We start from the raw sequence: 25841 nt of genomic DNA, 5'->3' as shown, positions 1-25841 counted from the left end.
CCTGCACACGGTCCCCTGCCTGTTGGCTTAAGATTTGAGTGAAGGTTCTGACAGTCCCTTCAGACAAAGGGGGACAAAGAAGGGATGTGAAGGAGGCCTTATAACTTGTCCGCAAACCCCAGACCCAGAGGCAGACAAAAGTGTAACTGCCAGCCTAACATCAAGACAGGGTAAGTCCCCGCTGTACAGGACCCCATCCCAGTTTTTGGACCCAGGTAGAGTGCAGCCAGTGCTTGTTTTCTCGGGGTCCAGGTTCAGCATGGAAGATGCGTGGGTCTCTTGCTGTGCCCTGGCCTTGGCTGCAAGCTCAGGAGAGAGGACATGCTTGCTTGTTGGCTGGAGGCCACCCCATCGGGCCAGGCACTCCTGTCGGTCTCACTGGGGACCCTCTGTCCACGTTCAGCCTGGAGCTTTGCAGTATTGTGTAGAGTTCCCAGCAGCAGTGGCTTGTGATCAGCTCTATTTAGAAGAACAGTGTTAAAAACATAAATTGCCCAGAGGGTGTGCTTAACATTAAAGTGTCAAGCAGTAGAAGGGAGAAGAGACTTGTGAAAATGAAGTTTAATTTTGCTACAGAGAACTTTCATTCTTTGTGCTGCATTTTTTAAGGATGTCTCTAAACCATCCCCGAGGTTGGTCTTTAGACAGTTGATTCATTTTACAGCAAAAACTCAGATCCGTTAAAATTAAAGCACAAAGGTCCGTTAAAATTAAAGCCTCCTGCTGGGTGTTAAAATTTCATTATCATACCTGTCCTCATTATAAATATTTGTTTTCTATTCACATGAGACCACTGGGAAGAGAAGATTTACCTTGATTTTTGTATTCAGAATATTCAGTTACCTATTTACCATGGTTTCATTTATTTCTAGATGAAAATTTCCCTTTTTTGTGTGCAGCTGAGTATGTCTCTTAAGTTGCCAGAGAGGAGAGGAATCGCTATTAAACGCGGATGATCATTTATTTGCAAGTTAAAGTATATTCTGAAAAGGATGAAGCCTTATTCTTGCCTGAAGCTTGTTTGTTCTGTGAGAGCTGTGAGGTGTCTCTGAGGGCTGTTTCTATTGCTGCGTTTTTTCCTGTGTCTTAGCCGTGAGGTATATTCCTGTTCCAGAGAAAACCTCTACATATGTTGGTAGAGGAAGTAGAGAAAGGTGAAGAAAGGTGTCTGGACTGGACCTACAAAGAATAAAAAACCCACAACGTTTGCATAGTTTAAATGCAAGGCTAGTGATTCTGAGTCTAAATCGTATTTTTTAATGCCATCGTGTAAGCACACGCATTTGTACATTGACATTGATGGAGTTCATCTTGAATGACCACGTGTACCTGAAGCTTTAGGGTATCTGATCTACAGAAAAAAGGAGATTGGAGTACTTGTTTCAAAAACGTTGTCATATGTATATGTGTGTGTCTGTGTGTATGTATTTTGGGTTGGCCAAAAAGTTCGTTTGGATTTTTCCGTAACATCTTTGGGAAAACCTGAACAAACGTTTTGGCCAACCCAGTATGTGTGTATGTGTGTACACACACACACACACACACACACACACACACACAAGTATATATATATACGCACACACATATAGACACGTATATTATGTTAAATAGTTCAGGAGGTATTTTTTGGGTGATTATTATGTATTGGGTACTATGTAGATGTCGTGGATGCAAAGGTAAATATGACATGGTCCTTGCCTTCCAGAAACCTGGAGTCTAGGAGGAGACAGAGACAAGTGAGTAAGCAGTTCAGGTACAGGTGGAGGGGGCTCTCACCCGGGGCTTGAAGTGTATGCATTTCTGGAGGCCCTTCTTTAAAAATGTACAAAATTACAAGAAGAGCATCAGGTGGAGAAATGAATGCTTATTTAGGAAGTGTCAGCTCCCACACCTGGGCCATGGGAGGCACCCAGAGCAGGTAGAGCACCTGAGGAGGACCCAGCGCCCACCTGTGGGCCTTGGGAGCCACTTCCCAGAGGAGGTGGTACTGGGGTGTGTCTTGTCTCCACTCTTGCCCCCCATGCCTGTTCTCCCGCCAGCAGCCAGAGGGAGCCTTTGACACCCGCTGCAGATGACATCGCTCCCTGCTCGCAGGCCTCCACTTGCTCTCCATCCTCGCAGAACAAACCCCACGCCCTTCCGCCTTCGCCCCCTGGCTCCTAATGCGCCACCTGCCCGCCTTGCCGTTCATCTTCTTCCTGAGCCAGGTTCGCCTGGGCCACCCCTCCGCTCGCATGCTTCCTGCCCCGTGCGTGGCCTGTGGTCTGCTCCTACGCCGCGTGCCGGCTGCCCCAGCGTGGCCCTCGGAAGGGCCTTCCTGGCCACGCCCTGCATTCTCTGCCCTCTTCCTTCCGAATTCTGTTCCTCAGAGCACCATCACGGTGCCGCATACTCACTTGTTCGTCTATCTGCCCAGCTGGAACGTAGGCTCTGGGAGGAGGTCTGGTTCTCCGCTTCTCTCTCACCCCCTGGAGTGGGGTCTGGCACACAGGAGACCCCGCTTAACTATCTGTTAGATGACCAGGTGAATGAGGGTAGCTGGGACGGTACTTGGGGGCTTTGTTCTCAGCGGCTTGCCAAAAGGGAAGTTAATGGTCTTCCAGGGCTCGAAATATTTTGAAAGGCTAAAATCGTGTTTGATTCTGAGCAACATAAAATTTACAGAATTTCTAAATTCTTTGGAAAAAAATTTCCCTGCCAGATTTCCTCTGGACGGACAGCATCTGATTACCTGAAATAGGTCTGATTCTGTGTTGTAAGTAACACCTCTAGTTTTGCTGTTTCTAATGCTTCCTTTGGATGTGGTTGGAAGAGATTTAAGGTAAAGAAGTGGGAGAGGGAAGGAAAAGTTAAAGTGTGTGTGTGGTGGGGATGCAAGTTTAAAGAGCTGCAAAAGTCCCATATAAAATGTTTCCTTCTAATTATGCATTTGTTAAACTATCTGAAAACGGGTTTGATCATGAAAACAGTGGCATGCTGACCGGGAAGGTGATCTCTGTTCTTTATGTTCCTTCGGGACACACAAGCCTCTTCGCTAGGATGGCAGTTTGCAAAGTGGGCTGTGTCCTGAGTGAGTGCCATGGGGAGGCTCCTGAAATTCCTTTGTGGGTGGAGAATGAGGCAGAAAGTAAGCCTTATTATGTTTTGCTCTAGGGACGGACACAGGCAGCTTCGCTTGGTCACCTGTAATGCTCTGAACTGAGGTGTCCGGAGGGCGTGATGGGAGGTCACGCCTGGAAGGAAAGAGCGACAACTTCACACCTCTGTCCCCTTTGCAGGGTGAAGTAGATTTACAAATCACATTATCTGGTTTTAACTAAATTAACCTAGAAACTGACTATCATAGTAGCCAGTGAAAGTGCAAATGAACATCCAGAAAATGGCAGAATCGATATGGTTTCTGCTGCTCCTTGTATGAGAATTTCCTTAGCCAAGTAAAAGATAAAATGATAGCCTAATCCTATTGGACAAGAAGTTGGCCAGAAATTCAAAATCACCAGGATTATCTGAAATGCGGATTTAGAGCTGTGATTGTAACACTATATCTTCTCCTAACTGGGTAGTAGTAAGTCTTCTTATGTTAGTTACTGGTCAGAATACAGGTATATACAATTTATAAATGAACAAGTTCACACATGTTGGGGGATGTATGCTCGAAGTGTCTTACCGTTCGGGGGCGTCCACTCAAGAAAGCTTAGTGCCCACTGCTCGACGGTCCTGCTGTTCAAAAGTGTGGTCCCCAGACGTGGGACCCTTTTAGAAATGAAGAGTCTCGGGCTCCCACCTCAGACCTCCAGCATCAGCATCTGCATCTCACCAGGCTCCCAGGCGGTCTGTCGGCACATCACGGTTTGGGAAATGCTGCTCTAGGACGCATTTTATAACATTGCTTCCGGGCTTTTGACGTCAGGGAGTGATTTCCCCACCCAAGAAATCGTAGAATTAAACAAGTTTGGTTTTGAATCTTCCTTCTGTCACTTACAAACTTGACCTCAGGCAGTTCAGCGAACATCCGAGACCCCGTTTCCACGTCTGTAAAGTAGAGAGAACAGTACCTGCCTCCTGGGTGTGTGTAGGGACCGCCTGTGCGTGAAGCAGGAAGAGGAGGGGGTCGGTGAGCGTGGGTTCAGTCCCTCCTTCCTCCCCTCGGCCTCCTTAGTCTGTGAACCTTCAGCCGGGGGGATGGCTTATCTTTACAATTTCAGAGCGCAGAGGTCTTTAAACTTTTTGCTCAGGTACCTCCTAAAAGAGTTTTGAAAAATCGCGTACACCGTCTCGCTTTTTAAAGTTAACATCGAAAAATTTCATCACAAGTTTAAAGAGTTGCAAAATAATCCCTAGGTTATTGGGAATATGGATAATTTAAAGTAAAACTGGTGGTGTCACTCTTTCCAATCTAGCCAATGGAATAAAAAGCCAGGAGATTTGATAGACTCTCAGTGGGGGGCTGTGGAGTGGGAGGAGCCAGAGTTCACCGGCCCCTGACCTTGAACTTCGGTGGTGTCTCCAGAAGCAGCTGAGTCCCCTGGTGGCTCCAGCTCCTACTGCCCGGGCCGGGCCAGGCTCCCGGGGGTCCCGGCTTCTTCCTGGGGTCGCTGCCCCCCGGGGCTCTGGTCACACTGGGGGGCTGGCGCTGACTCCCGGCACTTGCTCCTCCGTCTGGCTCCCTGGTTGCCAGCGGGTTTCTTAGCTCTTCGTGCATTTGCGTGACCAATTCCCTGCATTAATGCCCTCTGTGACAGATACTTAAAGTGGATTCTGTTTTCCCTGGTAAGAGTCTGACTGACACCCCAGTCTTTATCTCTATGCCAGTATTTGGAATTGTCCCATTGTCACCTGAAGAGTTTAAAGCCTGAATCAACGCTCTAGAGAAAGATTCAGGGTGTGTGAAGGGCGTGCTTTCCTTAAAAACTGCAAGACAGGCAGATGCGAGGAAGAAGGATACTCCCAGCAGCAGGATTTGGGGGAAAAGTACATACAGGAGATAAGGATCTATAAACTGAGTCCCTTAAAACGAGCGCCCCTGAAAAGCCTTTGTGTGCTCTAGGGTGAAGTTGGCTGCCTCGCAAAGGCACATGGGATGCTGCTTTGAGTAAATGGGTGACCGCGTGTGTCCCAAAGTCCCAGATATCCAGGGAGCCTTCTCTAGCACTCGTGGGGCCCAAACTCAGGCCAGCTCAGTGAAACGGGTGCCGAGTCTGCTGCATCCTGAGGCTGCACCTGATGGTTGCCTGGACCGGGCTTCTCCAAGGGCCGGCCCTGGCCGAGCAGGGAGAGCCGCCAGGAGCCAGGGCTGGCGGCAGGTAGGAAGCCCTTGGGAAGCCCCAGCAGTCACACTGTCAGCTGGGAGCTGGAAGCGGTCTGCTCCCCTCACTGTGCCGCCAAGCGTGCTGAGGTCTGCACTTGTGTGCGCCTGCCGCCTGGCTTTGGAGCTCTGCCACTTACCTGGGGAGATCTCTTTGACAAATTTGGTTACAGAACGTCAGGTGCATTTATGGGCTAGCCAGCTAATCTGGAAATAGCCTAAGGAGGATTTATAAAACAACTGCTTTCACTGGCCATGGAGTCCTTCCCCCCAGAGTCCTTCCCCCCAGAAGAGTACTGTTTAGCACCTTTGTCGGCTTTTTGCTGTGGTTTTTTGTGAAGTTGCAAATATATCCTGAACTGCAGTCCGTATTAAAATGGAACGAGAGGGGTAGAGTGAAAAATACCAAACAACAACAACAGCAATGAAAGAACACAAAACAAACCTCAAAACCGAAAGAGGCGCTTATGCAGAGAGAGACTGTATCCTGTGTGGAGTGCTGGTTGGGCTGGGCTGGGCTGGGTGCTGTCCCCGGGGCTCATGTTCTCCAAAGTTCCTAGTTCTCACCGTGAACTTATCGGGTGGATGTTGTCACTGAGCCCGTTTTATTGATGGGGAAGCTGAGAGTCGCTTGCCTAGAGCCACACAGATAACAGGAGGCGTAGCTGAAGTTGAACCAGGCATCCTGGCTCCAGAACCCAACTTCTCAGCCACTGAATCAACCTCTGAGCCCATTAGCCGCCCACTCTGTAAGGAGCTGTGGACATTTCCCGAGGAGGCTGGTTGCCCTCTGCTTGGCTCCCCTGGGAAGGGAGGACCTTGGTTGTTGAGGGTATTGAGACAAGGTTCAATTTACTTTTTAGCAATTAATGCTGTTTCAAAGAGCCATCCTGGGTACCGAATCCGCAGTTTCTTCTAGGGAATGCTGTACCATCTGAGAAAATCTGGGAAGATAATAGTTCTGAGAGACGAAGGCAAGCCTTCTTAAACTTAGAAATTTGACCTTCCAATTAATGATTCTTCTTTTTTAAAAATCCAGAAGATTAAAGTCATACGGTCTGTGGGTTTTCTGGAGGGATTAAAGATCAGAGATAGTTTTTTGGAAGCTGTCACGTGGGGAATGGGAGAGAGATCCAGGCCAGAACAAAGTTGGCTCTTGAAAGAGAAGGTAAAGCATTAAATACGTTGGGGGTGGGTGGGTGGGTGGTGGTAACCAGGAAGCGAGAGGGCTTTAGACCAGTACCAGGAGGCAGCAAGAACCAGGGAACAGGCTGCCTTTTGGGAAAGTGGGAAGCAGATAATAGTTTTGGAAGTCAAATTACAGAACGGCCCTTTTCAAATTTTTACATAAATAAGGAAGGAATGAAAATACACTTGATGTGGTGATGTGGAAGTAACAGCGAAGGGCTTGTTGGTGGAGCTTTGATGACCAGTACCTAAGAAGGTGTTCAGGGAAAGAGAACATACACACATGGGGCAGAGGAGATGCCTCCTTAAGTTCAAGTTTGCACAGTCTGACCTTGTCATTTCACTTTGGTATTTCCAGTGTTAGTCGTCATCAGTCAGTCCATCCGTCCGTCTGTCCATCCATCCATCCATCCATGCATCATTTCCATAAATACCTTCGAGCTTCTGCTACATGCCAGGCCCTGGGCTGGGTGCTAAGGGCACTGTGGAGAACAAAGCCACACGTGGCCCCTGCTGTGTTAATACCATTAAAAAGCCCCAGTATAGATGATTATAGCCGCCGCACTCAGCACTGTGCAGGGCAGCTCCGTGCTCTGGATGTCAGATGATCCGACCTAATAAAAGAACGAGAAGAAGGAAGCCATCACGTGAGGTTGAGCCACTTCCCTGGGAGGCAGGGCACGCGCATCTTCCCCAAGATTGAAATTCTTTTACAGGAAGGATTCTCCAATGAATATCCAGGGATCCAGGGCCTTTTCTACCTTGTGTTCTTTTTTACATTTATACCAGGCCAGTTACACTAGGGTTTTAGCTCAGGAATTAAACCGATGGCAACGGCAGCGACACTGAATTGCAGACCTGCCTTTTTCACTGACCTGCTGTATAAAATAAAATTAAGACTAACATTTGCATAGCAATTAGTAGCTGGCCAAGTGCTTTCATGTGCTCGCTTCAGCTTGTATCTCTGCTTTATCCCAGCCCTCCTTCCTCTCTCTCCTCATCCGCCTACCTCCCGGGTCGGTAGGACAGGAGGGACCTTATTATCATCCCAGCAACGTCAAATGCACTTTGAAGATTTGCTGCACTGGAGATTAAAAACAAAATCATCACGTGTGCCCACCCTCTCCCCGTCTCAACCTCAGCAACTAGCGAGGGGGACAGATCCTTTCAGATACAATGTGTGAGTTTCTCTGAGGCAGACAGAGGGTTCTGGGAGTGTGAGGCGGGAACCCCTACCCCGTGGGTGTGCGGGGGTGGAGGTTTCTGCAGAGTTTTAAAGAATGAGTAAGATTCAGTTGGAAAAGGACCGTGGGTGAGGGCAGGTTCAGACAGAGGATGAGCTTTGCTAGAGGAGGAGGTGGGAAGGCTGCAGTTGGAGAGCGTGTGCTCTAGAGCGTGAGTTCAGTCCTCTGCGTTCTTTGATTAAAGGATAAAACTTCCCTTTGCTTCTGAACTGAAAAAAAAAAAAAACAAACAAGCTGCCGTTGACGCCAGATCCTCCCTTTCCATCTCCAGGGCTCATTCCCTGAACTAAGCCGCATTCGAATGGGGGAGGGAAGGGAGAAGGGGGGAGAAGGTTAAGACACCGCCTGTCGGGAGGGGTAGGGCGCCAGGAGCAAGAGGGCTTTGAACGGGCATCAACGGGCAGCAAGGACAAGGGAACAGGCTACTTTTGGGGGAGGGGGAAGTAGATAATCAGAGGTGATTTTTTAAGGTGTCATTTTGGGCGCCTTTATCAGGCTCAAGTGCAGAGCTAAGCCCTGTGCAGTTGTCACATGTGCCCTTTACGCCGACCCTCTGAATTAGGTGTCGCTGTCTCCATTGTACCTTACAAGAATCTGAGGCCCAGTGGGGTTGGAACCAGGGTGGACCTCACCCCGCCCTGCCCTGCTTCCGTTGTCAGGCCTGCAAGGCTTGGGTGAGGCCTGTGAGCTGCCGGCAGCATTGCCCTGGGCTGGACGTCTGCAGACAGTCCCCAGGCTTGTCTGGCATGGCTGGATTCTTCGGAGACATAATGAACGAAAGGACTTGGGGGACTGCTTGAGGGCCTCATCCCTGCAGTATAGTCCTTTCTGTGGAAAAACATGTTTGTAGACCCATTCGTAAGCTGGGCCTGTCTGTGCGATGCTTCGCTTTCTAGGACTTGGAGTCCGTGAGCCATATGCTGGCTTCCTCAGGCCTGTGGCCGTCTGCCAGCTTCCAAACTATAGTAATTAAGGCGTTTATGAGTTAGAGGCGCTCGCTGTAATACGGAGGACAAGTAGCTACTATTAAACTTAACTACTGAGGTAAAGCTTGATTTTCATAAAACATCTTGACTTTTTAAAGGCATGGGGTAAATCATCCTGTAACTGATTTAAGAAAGACTGTTTATTTACGGAGCTTCGCAGAGAAACATCATACAGAGAGAAGAGATCTAGTATGGGAAATGCGTGTGTTGCCCAAGAAAAACGTTTCTGTAGGAAAACAGCCTGCTGGTCAGATGGGGGAAGGAGTGCAAGCCTTCCTGATCACTTGCTTCCCCTGAAACTTGACGGGAGACAGACTGGGGGTTTTTATTTGAGAATGAACCTTGCTGATCAGTAAACTTCATTCTGCCTACTTTTGTTGCAAAACCTTGAGCCTGGGGGGAGGTGGAATTAGGGGGAGGGATTTAAATTGTATGTAGTTGTGATCAGTTAGACAAAGCGGCAGATATCTTTGACAAGATGGATTTAGAATTTGCTTAACTGCTATTTGCTACAGTGTTCTGCCATCTGTAAGGAAAGCTCCCATTTGGAGATATAATCAAAATAATATTTCTAGATTTTACCGAGGGTCCTCCTCCCTTAAACAAATACTGTTGTTTCTTCTTTCCAAGTAACTGTCTTCATTTTCTGTGAAACAAGCAAACAACTGGTTTGTTAGAGGAGAAGTGAGTCAGCATTCCTAGCAGGCAGCCCTTTGTTGGCTTTTTGTGGGAATCCAGGAATTTGATTTTCTTCCTCCTAAAAGGATAGTGTCTGAAAAGACGTGAGCAGAGAACATCTGAGGACTCAGTGGGTACCATCACTTGAGCTGAGAGATTGGAAGGAGAGATTTGGACTGGGAACTAGGTCTTGACATTTTCAGACACCGCATGTGAAGGCATTGGAGAGACCCAGTGTAATTAGAAGAGCAGGGAAATTAGATCGGGGCTGGGCTGTCTTGCCTTCAGTCCTAAGGAGAAAGCAGGCAGCAGAGCACATCCTAACACCACGCTACCTGGCTCCCCATTTTAGCTTGAGGTAGATGCGTACTGGGCTTAGCCTTTCAGCTGGAAGTGAAGGTTTGCGGTCTGTCTGCTCCCTCCTCTGTCCTCTCTTCTCACTGCTTTTCTCTGTGTGCTGGACACTGGAGAAATTGGGACAAGTTCTTTTGGTGCTGCTTTTAGAGAAACGCACTAAATCTATATGTGAAATCCCCCCCGACTCCCCACGCGCACTGTCTTTGCAGACGTTGTTATTATGCATGGGGTGAGGTGTGACTGGCATTCGCTCACGTTTTGTGTCTGCCTGTGTAGCTCCCTGCTGGACTGCTCTAGTGTAGCCTCACAACAGGAACCCTCCTGGCCCGTGGCAGGTGCCTTGCTGGTTCTGTCAGTTACAAAGGCTGTTCTTATCCAAGAATCAGTCTGTTAGGGAATCTTATCAGGCCCAGAGAGCCAGCGGACAGAGATGGTTGAGCCTCTGCCGCTCATGGATGGGGCCGATCAGGGGTGGTGCTCCTTGATGGAGTGACTCCGCTGGCCCTGACGGGTGGGGGAGGTTAGTTTCCCCAGTGCCCTGGCGTGAACGGAGAAAGCGTCCCCCGGCGTGGGGATGGTGTATAAAATGAGAAGTAGTAGGCGGGGGAGTGGAGTGCATTTGGACTGCTAAAGTGTGTGTGAGATTGTGAAGATTAATTGCCTGTTGGATAAATGATGGTCAGAATTGTGCGGGAGAATTAATCCCGGGCAGCCTGCACATCCACATAAAGCCCTACAAGATTATTGTTCTGCGTGTAGTTGGGAGACTGGGAGGCCAGACAGGCCTGTGTGGGTACAGTTCTGCCCCTTACTAGCTTTTCTGAGCCTCAGTTTCTCTTACTCTAAAATGAGAACAGCCAGCCCAAGGGCTGCTTTGAAGAGTAAGTTAAATGGGTGTGTTTGTGTTCATAAATTGAAAACTCCCCGGCACTTAATAGGCAGTTGGCAGGCAGTAGCTGCTCTTCTATCAAGGCCGAAGTATGATCTTTGGGAATAGTCTTCAGAAGTCAGGAGTCTTGGAGCTTTGTCCATGTTGTTTTTGCTGAGCCCAGAACAGTGCCTGGCGTGTCATGGGCACTCAGTCCAGCAGGCCCTTGGTACCCACAGGTTCTGCATCCTCAGATTCAACTAACTGGGGATTCAGCCAACTGTGGGTTGAAAATATTTGGGGGGAAAAAATTCCAGAAAATTTCAAAAAGTGGAACTTGAATTTGCCACGCCTGCAACTACATACATAGCATTTACATTGTATTTACAACTGTGTACATACATTACATTGTACAGGTATCATAAGTAATCTAGAGATGATGTAAAGTATACGAGAACACGTGCCTAGGTTGTACGCAGATACCACATCACTTCATAGCAGGGACTTGAGCATCCACGGATTTGGGTATCCAAGGGAGTCCTGGAACCAGTCCCCTGCAGATACCAAGGGACAACTGTACTTACCCGGGTGTGGAAGAATCTGGATAGGAGGCAGATTTCTGTATGTTCAGCGACTGAGGAGTGTATGTGTGAAAGGGAGATGCGACCACTTGGGAGACTTGCATTGGGAAAGGCGGCCTGGGCCTGTTTTCCCTGACCCTGTTCCCAGAGATTCCCAGAGGACTCCCCATGGGTTCCCCCCTTAGATTTTTGGGGCAACCCTCCTCCCCCTGCACACCCAGCTCCCAAAAGTATGTGGGAAAGAAAATCTTTTTTATTTTCATCCTTAACATAGGAGGGAGAGGCTAACATTTACAAAAGGACTTAATCAGAAATAGACTCTGCCATACACACACACACACACACACATACACACACACACATACCCCCTTCCCCACCCCACACTTGACTTTAATGTACATGTGTGACAAGAAAAGTAACACTAATCAATCTGAATGGGATTATTCAGCAATATTGGTGGCATAGCTGGTTTGAAATTTGGAAATCATTCATTTGGGGTGACACCTGGTAAGATATATGCCCACTCCAGGTGATTAAATAGTAAGACCACCAACAACAATACAATCAAACATCAGAAAAACTAGAAGAAAATAGAATGTGATATTCATGAGGTCCCTGGAGGGTAGATGACTTCCAAGGATGAGAAGTGATCCAGGGATTTCACTACATAAAAGTGAAATCATCTGATGTGAAAACAAAACGTAGCCAGAGTGGAAAGTGTATTGGCTGCAAATATGATCAAGTATTAATGTTTGTTATATATACAAAGAGCTTATCTAGGTTGATAAATAGTAGATAGGTGGGAAAAAAGCAATTTGGAAGATGTGGAGCTGATAAACATGTGGAAATAGGTCAGTTTCAGTGGAATCAAATAAATGCCAATGGAAGAAGCTACCACTTTTATCTACTACACTTGAAAAACTCAATGAAAACAATACTTGGGCTGGCAAGGGTATGCTCTCGTACATTTTTGGTTGTGTTGTAAGTCAGTGTAAAATTTTCAGAAAGCAGTTTGACAGGCAATCCCCAAATCAATAAAGGCATGAATATCTAGTGATTTAGTGTTCTGGGAATTTATCCTAAGGAGGTAGTACGAAAAAAAAAACCATCTACACACAGGATGTTTGCTGTAGTTTCATTTGTAATAGCAGAAAATTGGAAACATCTTAAAAGCTAAGGGAGTGGGACACGTCTCGTCTCATGGATGAATTCTAAAGTCATTGAAAGTGATTTTGAAGCTGATCATAATATGGAAAAAATTTATAATGTTGACTGAATAATAGGAATACTATTTTACATCCAAAATGACTTAAGCTAAACATGTATGAAAAGAGAAGAAATATGTACTAATAGATACTTCCCATTGGACTGCTGATGCTAAGGTTTTGTTTTATAGTTTCAAACCATATGTATTTAAATAATTATCGTTAGAGGATGAGCAATAAGAAGAAGAAATTAAGATTTTCTATGAACATATAAAAGTCATTTGCATGGTACTTGGCGTCCTGTTTCTGCACGTCCCAGTTCTTTGTAGGAGAGAGTTTTGATAATTAAGCCCCATCTTTATCCACAGATAGTTAAAGCAGAGTCCCAGGCTCATCAAATTCAAATCCTCTTCTGCTTTTCCCCCTTCCTCCAGCTTCCCTCCCTTCACATAAGCAATTGGTTTCCTTGACTCTCAGGAACTAGCCCAGAGGCTGTTTTGTCCCCCAGACAAATAGTTGATTGCGTATTAAAATTCATTCCCTTTTCTGATTAACAAGTTCAAGTCCTGTACAGCCCTCCCACTCAGTTACCATTCGTTGGTTTGAGAACACACCTCACCCCCTGGATAACTGCTGAGATGGACACAATCACCATCTAGCCCAGTGGTTCCGCCCTGGGTTACTATGCAGGAACCCGCAGTGCCATTAGAAGTGTGTGCGCCCCAAGGTTTGCAAGCCTTCTAACATAGCCCAGGGCTGAGGGACTTTGACCTTGGACAGGAGAGGTTAATACTAACCGCCTCAGCACTTCTGCTCCTCGGCGGTGGGTGCAAAGTAAGCTTTGTGCACCTGTCTGTGTGTTCGCCTGGAGTAGGCTTTCCAGTGAGGAAAAGAGAACTCATTTTAGCAGAAGAATAATGTTTCACAGGTTCCGCAAGGGTTTTAGGTTCTGCTGAAAACAGATATGCTTTAATATAAAGTTGATTTTCAGGCTCCAGCCCCCATACAGTCCTTCTTTGGAGTTCAGAAATCATGGGTTAGGAGTCACTAATTATATCCCTGAGACTCTGGCTTTCTTCTCCTGCCACTTTGCCCACTTCTGAGAATCTGTGGAGATTAATTTAGGCGACCTAACCAGCCTCGCCTCTCCCCCTATATATTCACAAATGCAGGAAGTTTTCTTACAAGCATCTCCCTGTTGTGAGTTCCCAGTGTAACAAATGTTAACTACATAGTAACCATAGCAGGTATTTTATTATAAGGGTCATTGTTTCCTACACTATTTTATGGAGAAGACAAGGTTAACCTGATTTCCAGTTATTGGGCCAACCCACATAGATCAAAATTTGAGCTGTGCTCATGTCCAGACGGGAGAGCTCTGGGCTTTAAGAATGTGTCAAGGCAAGTGCTTGGCACCTGTAGCTACTGAAATTCCCAGGCTTCCTGGCTCATCAGGGGTTGTACTAATTGGTCAGGTGAGGAGTGTCTGCTGTAATTTACTAGGTTTCTGCTGCTGCCATTGTCACTGCTCACAGGGCCCAACTCGGTGTCTGGGTGGCTTAGTGGAACCGAAAGCCTGAAGGGGTGGATGTGGGTATAGGAGGTGCTTGAAGGATACTCTGGTTTCTGAGGCACTGACTTCATTCGTTTATTCAGTATATACTTCTTGAGTCCTTATTATTTGTCATCACTAATCTTTTTTGTTTGTTTGTTTCTAGAAGTTTTTTTTAACAGCTTTATTGGAGTATAATTGCTTTACAATGGTGTGTTAGTTTCTGCTTTATAACAAAGTGAATCAGCTATACATATACATATATCCCCATATCTCTTCCCTCTTGCATCTCCCTCCCTCCCACCCTCCCTATCCCACCCCTCTAGGTGGTCCCAAAGCACCGAGCTGATCTCCCTGTGCTATGCGGCTGCTTCCCACTAGCTATCGGTTTTACATTTGGTAGTGTATATATGTCCATGTCATCACTAATCTTGTGTTTCTTTCCCACTCTCTTGAACCTAGCTATAAGCAGGCCAACCAAATTGTTAGAGAAGGGGATGGATTAACCCTCCTGTGGATTGAACATTGTTCCACTATGTTCACAAGCATCACACATAAGACACTGTGTTAATGTTTCCTGGCAGTACCCTTGACTCCAGCGGGCTGTCTTGCCAGTGAATACTGTTGGTCACCAAGAGATTCAAGTTAGATGGTGGGTGGCTTGGTCAGTTCATCACCATCTCTGGAAAGCACATTTCAAGTTCCTGTAGCTTTTTTTTTTGGTCAAGGAAGGGCAGCAACTTGGTTTAGTATTCCATTTCACAATAATAGAATGGAATAAGGGCTTTATGTTGTTGGGTTCATTTCTCTAAGACTTTATCCTGAGTGATTAAAAGCCAAAGTGTCTGATGGAGAGTGTTCCATGAAAGCATTGAAGGGAATAAGCAATCCTCTGTTGTGTCCTCAGAACTAAGCAAAACGCCTGGAGAGTGCCAGCCATCAACACAGCAGGGGTCTTCAGTACAGAGAAGGATACGCAGAAAGGTGTTCATTTCTCCTTAAAATAGCTTTAAAAAATAGAACCGTGTTTCCTGCAATGCTGTGTGTAGGAGGACAGGAATTAGAGCCAATAGAATATTCTAGGGGTTCAGTAAAATATTTTGAGCCAGAATGAACCTGAGAGCTCTGGACTTTATATGAGCTTATTGTCTACTTGAGGTGGTAGCATTTATAATGACCTTATGTAAGCTACCTCCGTCCCTCTTTTGGAGTGAGATAAAAAATTGATAAATATTGAAGGTGACAGTGCCAGGTTGTAAATGTGTCAGAATGAGCGCATGGTGTCCCGTGCACTCCTAGGAGGAGTTAGGGTTATGGGGTGGTAGAAGGGAGGTGAGAAAGCTTTCTGGGGGAGGCTCACCTGGTGAGCTGGGACCAGCAGCGTGGAGTCCTGAATCCAGTTTCTGAGAATAAAGCCTAAACTGTTTTGTTTTTTTTAATAAATTTATTTATTTATATTTATTTTTGGCTGCGTTGGGTCTTCGTTTGTGCGGGGGCTTTCTCTAGTTGCGGCGAGCGGGGGCCACTCTTCATCGCGGTGCACGGGCCTCTCACTTTCGCGGCCTCTCTTGTTGCGGGGCACAGGCTCCAGACGCGCAGGCTCAGTAATTGTGGCGCACGGGCTTAGTTGCTCCGCGGCATGTGGGATCTTCCCAGACCAGGGCTCGAACCCGTGTCCCCTGCATTGGCAGGCGGATTCTCAACCACTGCACCACCAGGGAAGCCCGCCTAAACTGTTTTATAACTTAGAATCCAGTTTTTTTGGTTACCTGCAAAGAATTAGGGGACTTTGGCTCTCAGTCTTATGTGAAAAGCGTATTAACAAGCAGGTGAGCAAAACAAAAATCTTTAAAAAGGCTACTCTGGTGTTTTTTTTCACCATTTAATAAATGTTAAACAAGTCATCATTGGTAGAAGAGCAGTTAATATTCATTGAATTAGTGGCTAAAGACCATGACTTTTAAAACCCTACAGTGGTAGCTTGATGGTGACCAAACTAAATCAAAAAATTTAAAAGGTGTGGGCCTGAAATTTTGCTTGGTCAAGAAGTTGTAGGCTTTTAAACTCACTAAACAAAAAAACCCCACTCAGATTCTTCACACCTAAGATGCCAGTTCCTTTAGGACCACTGGGCATTTTCAGCCTCTTCTGGGGAAAAATTGGGTGATTCCCTAGAGAGAGAGAAGTTGACGGGCAAATAAGAACCGTGGTTATAAGTCTGTGGTCAGCAGTTTATTTTCATTGTATTGTCCTATTATTTTAAACATTTGTTTGTTTTTGCCCCCCTCTATGTAGTTGACGGCTACCAGTAACTGAATTTTTTGGTTAGCATAGACCCAGCTGCTCTTGGAGAATATGAAATCATAGTTGCACTCTTCACTTAAAATTTGAAATAAAATATAAAGAACTTTCAAGTGAATACAGCAAAGGAGCATGAGTGTGCATGTGCATGTATGTATATGTATGTGTGTGCGTGTGAGTGTGTCTGTTTAGCCGCTCAGCCTGTCTATGAAGCAGTTGGTAGCTTGGGAAGCAAATTGTAACAAGCGTAAGAATCACAGGTATAGCTTCCAGGGTCCAGCCCCTGAGATTCTGGCCGAGTAGCTCTGGGTTGGAATTCAGGAATCCGCATTTCTGATAAGTATTGGTAAAGACGGGGCTTAGGGCTGTCGCAAAGGCCCGTGATTTAGAGAAGCACTGCTTTAGAGGCGTGAGCTTGGAGCTAATGGAGCCCCTTCCACTTTCACTCTGGTTCTAGCTCTTTCCCCAGTCCTCTGGGTCAGACCCTCACTCATGTGTCAGAGTCAAATTAAAGTGATGAAATACCCAGAAAATATGAAATGTTCATACTCAGTTGGCAGAGTGCCCAGCTGTTCTCAGCCGTTTGTGCTTCCCGGCGTGACTCTGGATTCCCGGGTAAGTGCTGGTGATGAGAGGCTGGGCGTGGTTATGCAAATTGTTTCAGCACCGAGTCTCCACCACTGGCTGCACGTCTTAAACTGGGAGAAAATACACCCTGTGGTGTGTGATAGTCAGGATTTCAGCTGTTGGGGGAACCTCCTGTACCGTGTGATGGATTGTGGTATTTCTAGCGTGTTCCACCCCAAATTAGCCCGTTGATTGGGCTGGCTCGGAAAGAGAAGTGTCATCGGGAACAGAGCCTCCGGTTTTCCCAGTGGGGACATCTTAGGGAAGACGGGGTCTCCGGGATGCTCAGCTGCTATGCTCTTTGTAATTGCTCTTCTCTTGTGATTTCCTTGATGAATGAGCCAAACTCTTTTCTTGAACACAAAACTGGAAACAAACCATCTGAGGCTGTGGGAGAACTGCGCTTCGAACTCCTACTTTTCTTCATTTCAAAAGCTCATAAATTGTTTCTGGGGGTTTCTTACAGGAGTAAACACTGGAGGAGCGGCGTCTGCGGATGGTATGTTTAAGTTTTCACGAGGAGTGCATTTGAGTGCTTCCCTAGCTAGGTGGTTCTGATGCTGATTAGCGGGAGGATGCTTGCGGTCCGCACGGGCGCACGTGTGTGCGCTGCATTTTGCACCTGCATACGAGACGGTGGCCACTGTGACTGGTGCTGTTTACTGTACCATCTCATTGTTTTGATCCTGTTTGAGCTTAAGTGTTAATTTATCCATAGCTCACCTGAAGCTGTGTGAATTTTCTTTTTTTCTTCCGGTGAAATTCAGGCGACTGGAGCATCATTTTCCTGAACTTGAAGTAGTTGGTAAGCATAGATGATGGTAGAAGTGTGCAGGTAAGGGTGTGGCAGGAACAAAGAAGCGCTGGGGCCACCTCCTGCTTCTCGGCACATGGCCTTTGACGGTTCTGTTATTCATCCCCGCGGCATCTGTGCTTCTGTGCTGCCGAGAACTGTGGGTTAGGAATGTGCCGTGTGAAAATACTAACATGACTGATTCTTGCTTTTCAGCTAGGTTTTCACGTTTGTTTTCAGATGGTTTGAAGTAAATACTGAGATTTATTATAAACTCTCTGCACAGAATTCTTATATTAAAGATAGTTTACATAAGATTTAAGCAGTGGTTTGCAAATAATGGTTTTAGGACAAACTATTGAATTTTCATTTTAACTTGTAGAATTTTGATTTAGCTTTTATTTTTGGTTGAGAACTAGGCAGGTAGGTTTCTCTGTCTTGTATAATTTGATAGGATTTGATAGTAGGAGGATTGGATATCCTCCTGTGTATGACTTCCAGGCCTGCATTTTAAAGTTGCTACATCCTGCTTTTAAAAATGTATTTAATGATGGAGGGTTGATTGAAATTTTAAAATGAATTTTAAAACGCTAAGTTTTTGAGGACAGTAACAGATCATGAATGCATCAAAATGCAGCATTTTACACCTGCTACCTGAAGCAAACGTTCAAGTTACAGAAATAATCCCTAAATCCCTGCAAGTCTGTGAAAAAGTAAGCAAAAGTCTTAAATCGTAACTACTGTCCTGCAGTGGTAGGTGGGGGAGGGCAGAATGGTGGTGAAAGAATGTGCTGGTCTAGCCTTGTGTAAGACAGATGCCAAGAATGGCAAAATGTTTAGCTTCTAAAAGACCTTTGCCTCTTTGTATTAAGCAAACCCTCCTCTCTCTGTTACTACTCAGTAAACTTGCTTGTGGCTGTCCCCCATTGGGGTATGTAACCATAGCTCTTTCTCGTCTTCCCACTTTCCCCCTCATATTTGATTTAATATTGATTAAAAACGTAAGGAAAAAAATTATAAGAAAAAAATGGAGGCGGGGCACTGTATTGACCAATAATGCAGAGTGACAGTTCTAAACCTCCTGCCTGTGCCAGGGGCTTTCGGAGGAGGAGAAATGTTATCCGGAACTTGGCAAAAATCTCCTATGCAAAGTCAAAGGTTCGCTACTTTCCTGCCAAACATCACTTTGGATTGCTTAAAATATATCCAGTGGGAGGAAAGGTTGATACGAGAAGACTCACGTTGTAGCAGTATTTAAGTTCTCTGGTAACGCTTCAACAGGGCATTGGGGGTTCCTTCAGTACTCAGGTGAAGCATATTGGCAGTTCCTGCATCAGGTGGAGAGCGTGAGTCCAGCAGCTGTCCTGAGGATGTCTCACCTAGACCGCGTCGTTGCTGTTTTGCGCCCGTGCCTGACGGTGGCAGCTTCTTACCTTTCTCCTGAAACCCTGGCGCAGGGAACCAGGGGAGCGATTGTCAGTGCTGAGCCTCTTCTGCCCCGCTGTCGTAACCAAGATGTGTGCTGTTGGCTCCGACTCCGGGGTCCTGGGGCAGTAACAGTCCTTTGAAGGGAGTCCCGAAAAGACCCACGCAGATAATTCGACGGCCACAGAATCTTCATACCTACTTCTAAGGAGTTCAGAGCACTTTCTGTTTGTATCATTCACTTTTGTCTACCTGTAGCAGACATGAAGGGGTCACAGGGCTGCTTTAAGGAAAACAGGAAGAGGAAATGGATGTCGGAAGGATGGCATTTTCTCTCAAATTAAGAACCTAGTCAGTTTTGGATGTGCGTTTTAGCCTACTCAGGTGAAAATTCACACTGCAGTATAGTAATGTGTGATTTGCTACCCTATGGTAGTGTTGTCCTGTATGACAAATTCATCTGTTTCTTGCCTTGGAACCTGTATTTCTGTGGTGGTTTAACTCTCTCCCAGAGTCATCAGTAAGCAGTGACAATACTGGTGGTTTTCTGTTCGTTTATGCCGGAGATCTAGGAAGCTCTCTGTCATCCTTCTGGGTTGGGCTGTAGGGGGAGGAACAGGGTGACCCTTCTGGTGTTAGACTGTGGGTCCTGGGTTCCATCTGCCCAGGGTGTCCCTTCCATGCAGTTTGCTACTGCTTGTATTTCTCCTCGTGCTAGAGTTTCATCCATTAGCAGGACTCAGGCCTTATAAAGGGAAAAATTGGATTTAAATTAGTGCATTCATAGCTTTTTGGATTTCAGGGACTAGAGAGCTATGGGAAAAATCTTCCAAATTTTTATTTTGCCAACAAAGTAGTTAAAAAAATCTTCAGTCACCTACCACCATCACTGTCATTCTTTCCTTGCTTTTGTTGCCTATAGAGAGTTCATGAAGGAAAGGATATTTTAACTCCAGAAAGGTAGGAAAGCTGTAATCTCAGACTATCGGTCCTTTAGAGACAGAGTAAATTGAGCTTTATAAAGAGTTCACTATATGTCATCCTTTTTTTTTTTTTTTTTTTTAAATTTCACTGTAGGCTGACTGGTTAGAACTTTATTTCAGACCAGAGTCTGGGAAGCACTGGGCTGGGTGATCTCTAGGATTCCTCTCAGCATCCCCCTTCTGTAACTTGAGTGGGTGTAGGATCCTCTTGGTTTCTCTTTAGCTCTTGGGTGCAAGCAGAAAGGAGGAGGTTGGTAAACATAAGTGCAATACAGGACAATTGCCAGCAACTTCTCTTTCAAAACCACCCAGCTGTAATGTTTACACAGCGTTGATTTGCTTGTCTGCAAATCAGCTGCAGATCCTTTTCAAAGGGAAGAAATATTTAGAGCTATTGAAGAGCTCTTTAGCATCTTGACTCTGGCTTCAACTGCTACCCTAGTTGGACCTAACTCTCTTAACTTGCTCTGGGTTTCTAGGTCCTCAAAGCTAAGTAATTAAAGCTTCCAGTGAGTTTAACTGGGTAGCTCATTGTTCAGATAACTTCACATTGGCATTGATCATAGAGCCCTTTCAAAGCTATTAAATTCCAGTTCGTTTTCACTGGAAAGTGATTTTTTTTTTTTCAAACATCTTTATTGAAGTATAATTGCCTTACAATAGTGTGTTAGCATCTGCTTTATAACAAAGTGAATCTGTTATACATATACAATATGTTCCCATTTCTCTTCCCTCTTGCATCTCCCTCCCTCCCACCCTCCCCATCCCACCCCTCTAGGTGGTCACAAAGCACCTAGCTGATCTCCCTGTGCTATGCGGCTGCTTCCCACTAGCTATCTATTTTACATTTGGTAGTGTATATATGTCCATGACACTCTCTTACCCTGTCACATCTCACCCCACCCCCTCCCCATATCCTCAAGTCCATTCTCTAGTAGGTCTGTATCTTTATTCCCGTCTTGCCACTAGGTTCTTCATGGCCTTTTTTTTTTTTTTCCCTTAGATTCCATATATATATGTTAGCATACTGTATTTGTTTTTTCTCTTTCTGACTTACTTCACTCTGTATGACAGACTCTAACTCCATCCACCTCATTACAAATACCTCCATTTCATTTCTTTTTATGGCTGAGTAATATTCCATTGTATATATGTGCCACATCTTCTTCATCCATTCATCTGTCGATGGACATTTAGGTTGCTTCCATGTCCTGGCTATTGTAAATAGAGCTGCAATGAACATTTTGGTACATGACTCTTTTTGACCTATGGTTTTCTCAGGGTATATGCCCAGTAGTGGGATTGCTGGGTCGTATGGTAGTTGTATTTTTAGTTTTTTAAGGAACCTCCATACTGTTCTCCATAGTGGCTGTATCAATTTACATTCCCACCAACAGTGCAAGAGTGTTCCCTTTCCTCCACACCCTCTCCAGCATTTATTGTTTCTAGATTTTTTGATGATGGCCATTCTGACCGGTGTGAGATGATATCTCATTGTAGTTTTGATTTGCATTTCTCTAATGATTAATGATGTTGAGCATTCTTTCATGTGTCTGTAGGCCATCTGTATATCTTCTTTGGAGAAATGTCTATTTAGATCTTCTGCCCATTTTTGGATTGGGTTGTTCGTTTTTTTGTTATTGAGCTGCATGAGCTGCTTGTAAATCTTGGAGATTAATCCTTTGTCAGTTGCTTCATTTGCAAATATTTTCTCCCATTCTGAGGGTTGTCTTTTGGTCTTGTTTATGGTTTCCTTTGCTGTGCAAAAGCTTTTCAGTTTCATTAGGTCCCATTTGTTTATTTGTGTCCTTATTTCCATTTCTCTGGGAGCTGGGTCATAAAGAATCTTGCTGTGATGTATGTCATAGAGTGTTCTGCCTATGTTTTCCTCTAAGAGTTTGATAGTGTCTGCCCTTACACTTAGGTCTTTAATCCATTTTGAGTTTATTTTTGTGCATGGTGTCAGGGAGTGTTCTAATTTCATACTTTTACATGTTCCTGTCCAATTTTCCCAGCACCACTTATTGAAGAGGCTGTCTTTTCTCCACTGTATATGCTTGCCTCCTTTATCAAAGATAAGTTGACCATATGTGTGTGGGTTTATCTCTGGGCTTTCTATCCTGTTCCATTGATCTATATTTCTGTTTTTGTGCCAATACCAAACTGTCTTGATTACTGAAGCTTTGTAATATAGTCTGAAGTCAGGGAGCCTGATTCCCCCAGCTCCATTTTTCGTTCTCAAGATTGCTTTGGCTATTCGGGGTCTTTTGTGTTTCCATACAAATTGTGAAATTTTTTGTTCTAGTTCTGTGAAAAATGCCAGTGGTAGTTTGATAGGGATTGCATTGAATCTGTAGATTGCTTTGGGTAGTAGAGACATTTTCACAATGTTGATTCTTCCAATCCAGGAACATGGTATATCTCTCCATCTATTTGTATCATCTTTAATTTCTTTCATCAGTGTCTTATAATTTTCTGCATACAGGTCTTTTGTCTCCTTAGGTAGGTTTATTCCTAGATATTTTATTCTTTTTGTTGCAATGGTAAATGGGAGTGTTTTCTTAATTTCACTTGCAGATTTTTCGTCATTAGTGTATAGAAATGCAAGAGATTTCTGTGCATTAATTTTGTATCCTGCTACTTTACCAAATTCATTGATTAGCTCTAGGAGTTTTCTGGTAGCATCTTTAGGATTCTCTATGTATAGTATCATGTCATCTGCAAATAGTGACAGCTTTACTTCTTCTTTTCCGATTTGGATTCCTTTTATTTCTTTGTCTTCTCTGATTGCTGTGGCTAACACTTCCAAAACTATGTTGAATAATAGTGGTGAGAGTGGGCAACCTTGTCTTGTTCCTGATCTTAGTGGAAATGGTTTCAGTTTTTCACCATTGAGGACAATGTTGGCTGTGGGTTTGTCATATATGGCCTTTATTATGTTGAGGAAAGTTCCCTCTATGCCTACTTTCTGCAGGGCTTTTATCATAAATGGGTGTTGAATTTTGTCGAAAGCTTTCTCTGCATCTATTGAGATGATCATATGGTTTTTCTCCTTCAATTTGTTAATATGGTGTATCACATTGATTGATTTGTGTATATTGAAGAATCCTTGCATTCCTGGGATGAACCCCACTTGATCATGGTGTATGATCCTTTTAATGTGCTGTTGGATTCTGTTTGCTAGTATTTTGTTGAGGATTTTTGCATCTATGTTCATCAGTGATATTGGCCTGTAGTTTTCTTTCTTTGTGACATCTTTGTCTGGTTTTGGTATCAGGGTGATGGTGGCCTCGTAGAATGAGTTTGGGAGTGTTCCTCCCTCTGCAATATTTTGGAAGAGTTTGAGAAGGATAGGTGTTAGCTCTTCTCTAAATGTTTGATAGAATTCACCTGTGAAGCCATCTGGTCCTGGGCTTTTGTTTGTTGGAAGGTTTTTAATCACAGTTTCAATTTCAGTGCTTGTGATTGGTCTGTTCATATTTTCTATTTCTTCCTGGTTCAGTCTCGGCAGTTTGTGCATTTCTAAGAATCTGTCCATTTCTTCCACGTTGTCCATTTTATTGGCATAGAGTTGCTTGTAGTAATCTCTCATGATCGTTTGTATTTCTGCAGTGTCAGTGGTTCCTTCTCCTTTTTCATTTCTAATTCTATTGATCTGGGTCTTCTCCCTTTTTTTCTTGATGAGTCTGGCTAATGGTTTATCAATTTTGTTTATCTTCTCAAAGAACCAGCTTTTAGTTTCATTGATTTTTGCTATTGTTTCCTTCATTTCTTTTTCATTTATTTCTGACCTGATCTTTATAATTTCTTTCCTTCTGCTGGCTTTGGGGTTTTTTTGTTCTTCTTTCTCTAATTGCTTTAGGTGCAAGGTTAGGTTGTTTATTCGAGATGTTGCCTGTTTCTTGAGGTAGGCTTGTATTGCTATAAACTTCCCTCTTAGCACTGCTTTTGCTGCGTCCCATAGGTTTTGGGTCGTCGTGTCTCCATTGTCATTTGTTTCTAGCTATTTTTTGATTTCCCCTTTGATTTCTTCAGTAATCACTTCGTTATTAAGTAATGTATTGTGTAGCCTCCATGTGTTTGTATTTTTTACAGATCTTTTCCTGTAATTGATATCTAGTCTCATAGCATTGTGGTCGGAAAAGATACTTGATACGATTTCAATTTTCTTAAATTTACCAAGGCTTGATTTGTGACCCAAGATATGATCTATCCTGGAGAATGTTCCATGAGCACTTGAGAAAAATGTGTATTCTGTTGTTTTTGGGTGGAATGTCCTATAAATATCAATTAAGTCCATCTTGTTTAATGTATCATTTAAAGCTTGTGTTTCCTTATTTATTTTCATTTTGGATGATCTGTCCATTGGTGAAAGTGGGGTGTTAAAGTCCCCTACTATGATTGTGTTGCTGTCAATTTCCCCTTTCATGGCTGTTAGTATTTGCCTTATGTATTGAGGTGCTCCTATGTTGGGTGCATAAATATTTACAATTGTTATACCTTCCTCTTGGATCGATCCCTTGATCATTATATAGTGTCCTTCTTTGTCTCTTGTAATAGTCTTTATTTTAAAGTCTATTTTGTCTGATATGAGAATTGCTACTCCAGCTTTCTTTTGATTTCCATTTGCATGGAATATCTTTTTCCATCCCCTCACTTTCAGTCTGTATGTGTCCCTAGGTCTGAAGTGGGTCTCTTGTAGACAGCATATGTATGGGTCTTGTTTTTGTATCCATTCAGCCAGCCTGTGTCTTTTGGTGGGAGCATTTAATCCATTTACATTCAAGGTAATTATCGATATGTATGTTCCTATTCCCATTTTCTTAAATGTATTGGGTTTGTTATTGTAGGTGTTTTCCTTCTCTTGTGTTTCTTGCCTAGAGAATTTCCTTTAGCATTTGTTGTAAAGCTGGTTTGGTGGTGCTGAAGTCTCTCAGCTTTTGCTTGTCTGTAAAGGTTTTAATTTCTCCATCGAATCTGAATGAGATCCTTGCTGGGTAGAGTAATCTTGGTTGTAGGTTTTTCTCCTTCATGACTTTAAGTATATCCTGCCACTCCCTTCTGGCTTGCAGAGTTTCTGCTGAGAGATCAGATGTTAACCTTATGGGGATTCCCTTGTGTGTTATTTGTTTTTTTTCCCTTGCTGCCTTTAATATGTTTTCCTTATATTTAATTTTTGACAGTTTGATTAATATGTGTCTTGGCGTGTTCCTCCTTGGGTTTATCCTGTATGGGACTCTCTGTGCTTCCAGGACTTGATTAACTATTTCCTTTCCCATATTAGGGAAGTTTTCAACTATAATCTCTTCAAAAATTTTCTCAGTCCCTTTCTTTTTCTCTTCTTCTTCTGGTACCCCTGTAATTCGAATGTTGGCACGTTTAATGTTGTCCCAGAGGTCCCTGAGACTGTCCTCAGTTCTTTTCATTCTTTTTTCTTTATCCTGCTCTGTAGTAGTTATTTCCACCATTTTATCTTCCAGGTCACTTATCCTTTCTTCTGCCTCAGTTATTCTACTATTGATCCCATCTAGAGTATTTTTAATTTCATTTATTGTGTTTTTCATCATTGCTTGGTTCCTCTTTAGTTCTTCTACATCCTTGTTAAATGTTTCTTGCATTTTGTCTATTCTGTTTCCAAGATTTTGGATCATCCTTACTATCATTATTCTGAATTCTTTTTCAGGTAGACTACCTATTTCCTCTTCATTTGTTAAGTCCAGTGTGTTTTGAGCCTGCTCCTTCATCTGC

General features: G+C 44.3%; 1 protein-coding gene across 13 annotated transcripts in view; it reads left to right on the top strand.

The window, feature by feature from the left end:
• MTUS2 (microtubule associated scaffold protein 2) overlaps positions 1-25841 on the top strand; it is a 505315-nt gene that overhangs the window by 28236 nt on the left and 451238 nt on the right. For 2 of the 13 annotated variants that reach the window (XM_057533085.1, XM_057533084.1), the window contains exon 1: positions 17029-17391. The exons of the other annotated variants lie outside the window; for them this stretch is intronic. The gene's annotated coding sequence lies outside the window, so the exon portion shown is untranslated. Of the gene's footprint in view, positions 1-17028; positions 17392-25841 lie in introns of those variants that run through there. 13 annotated transcript variants of the gene reach the window in all.

This window comes from Balaenoptera acutorostrata, chromosome 18 (assembly GCF_949987535.1).
Source record: "Balaenoptera acutorostrata chromosome 18, mBalAcu1.1, whole genome shotgun sequence".
Lineage (NCBI taxonomy): Eukaryota > Metazoa > Chordata > Mammalia > Artiodactyla > Balaenopteridae > Balaenoptera > Balaenoptera acutorostrata.
This window is presented reverse-complemented; position numbering and strand designations above follow the sequence as displayed.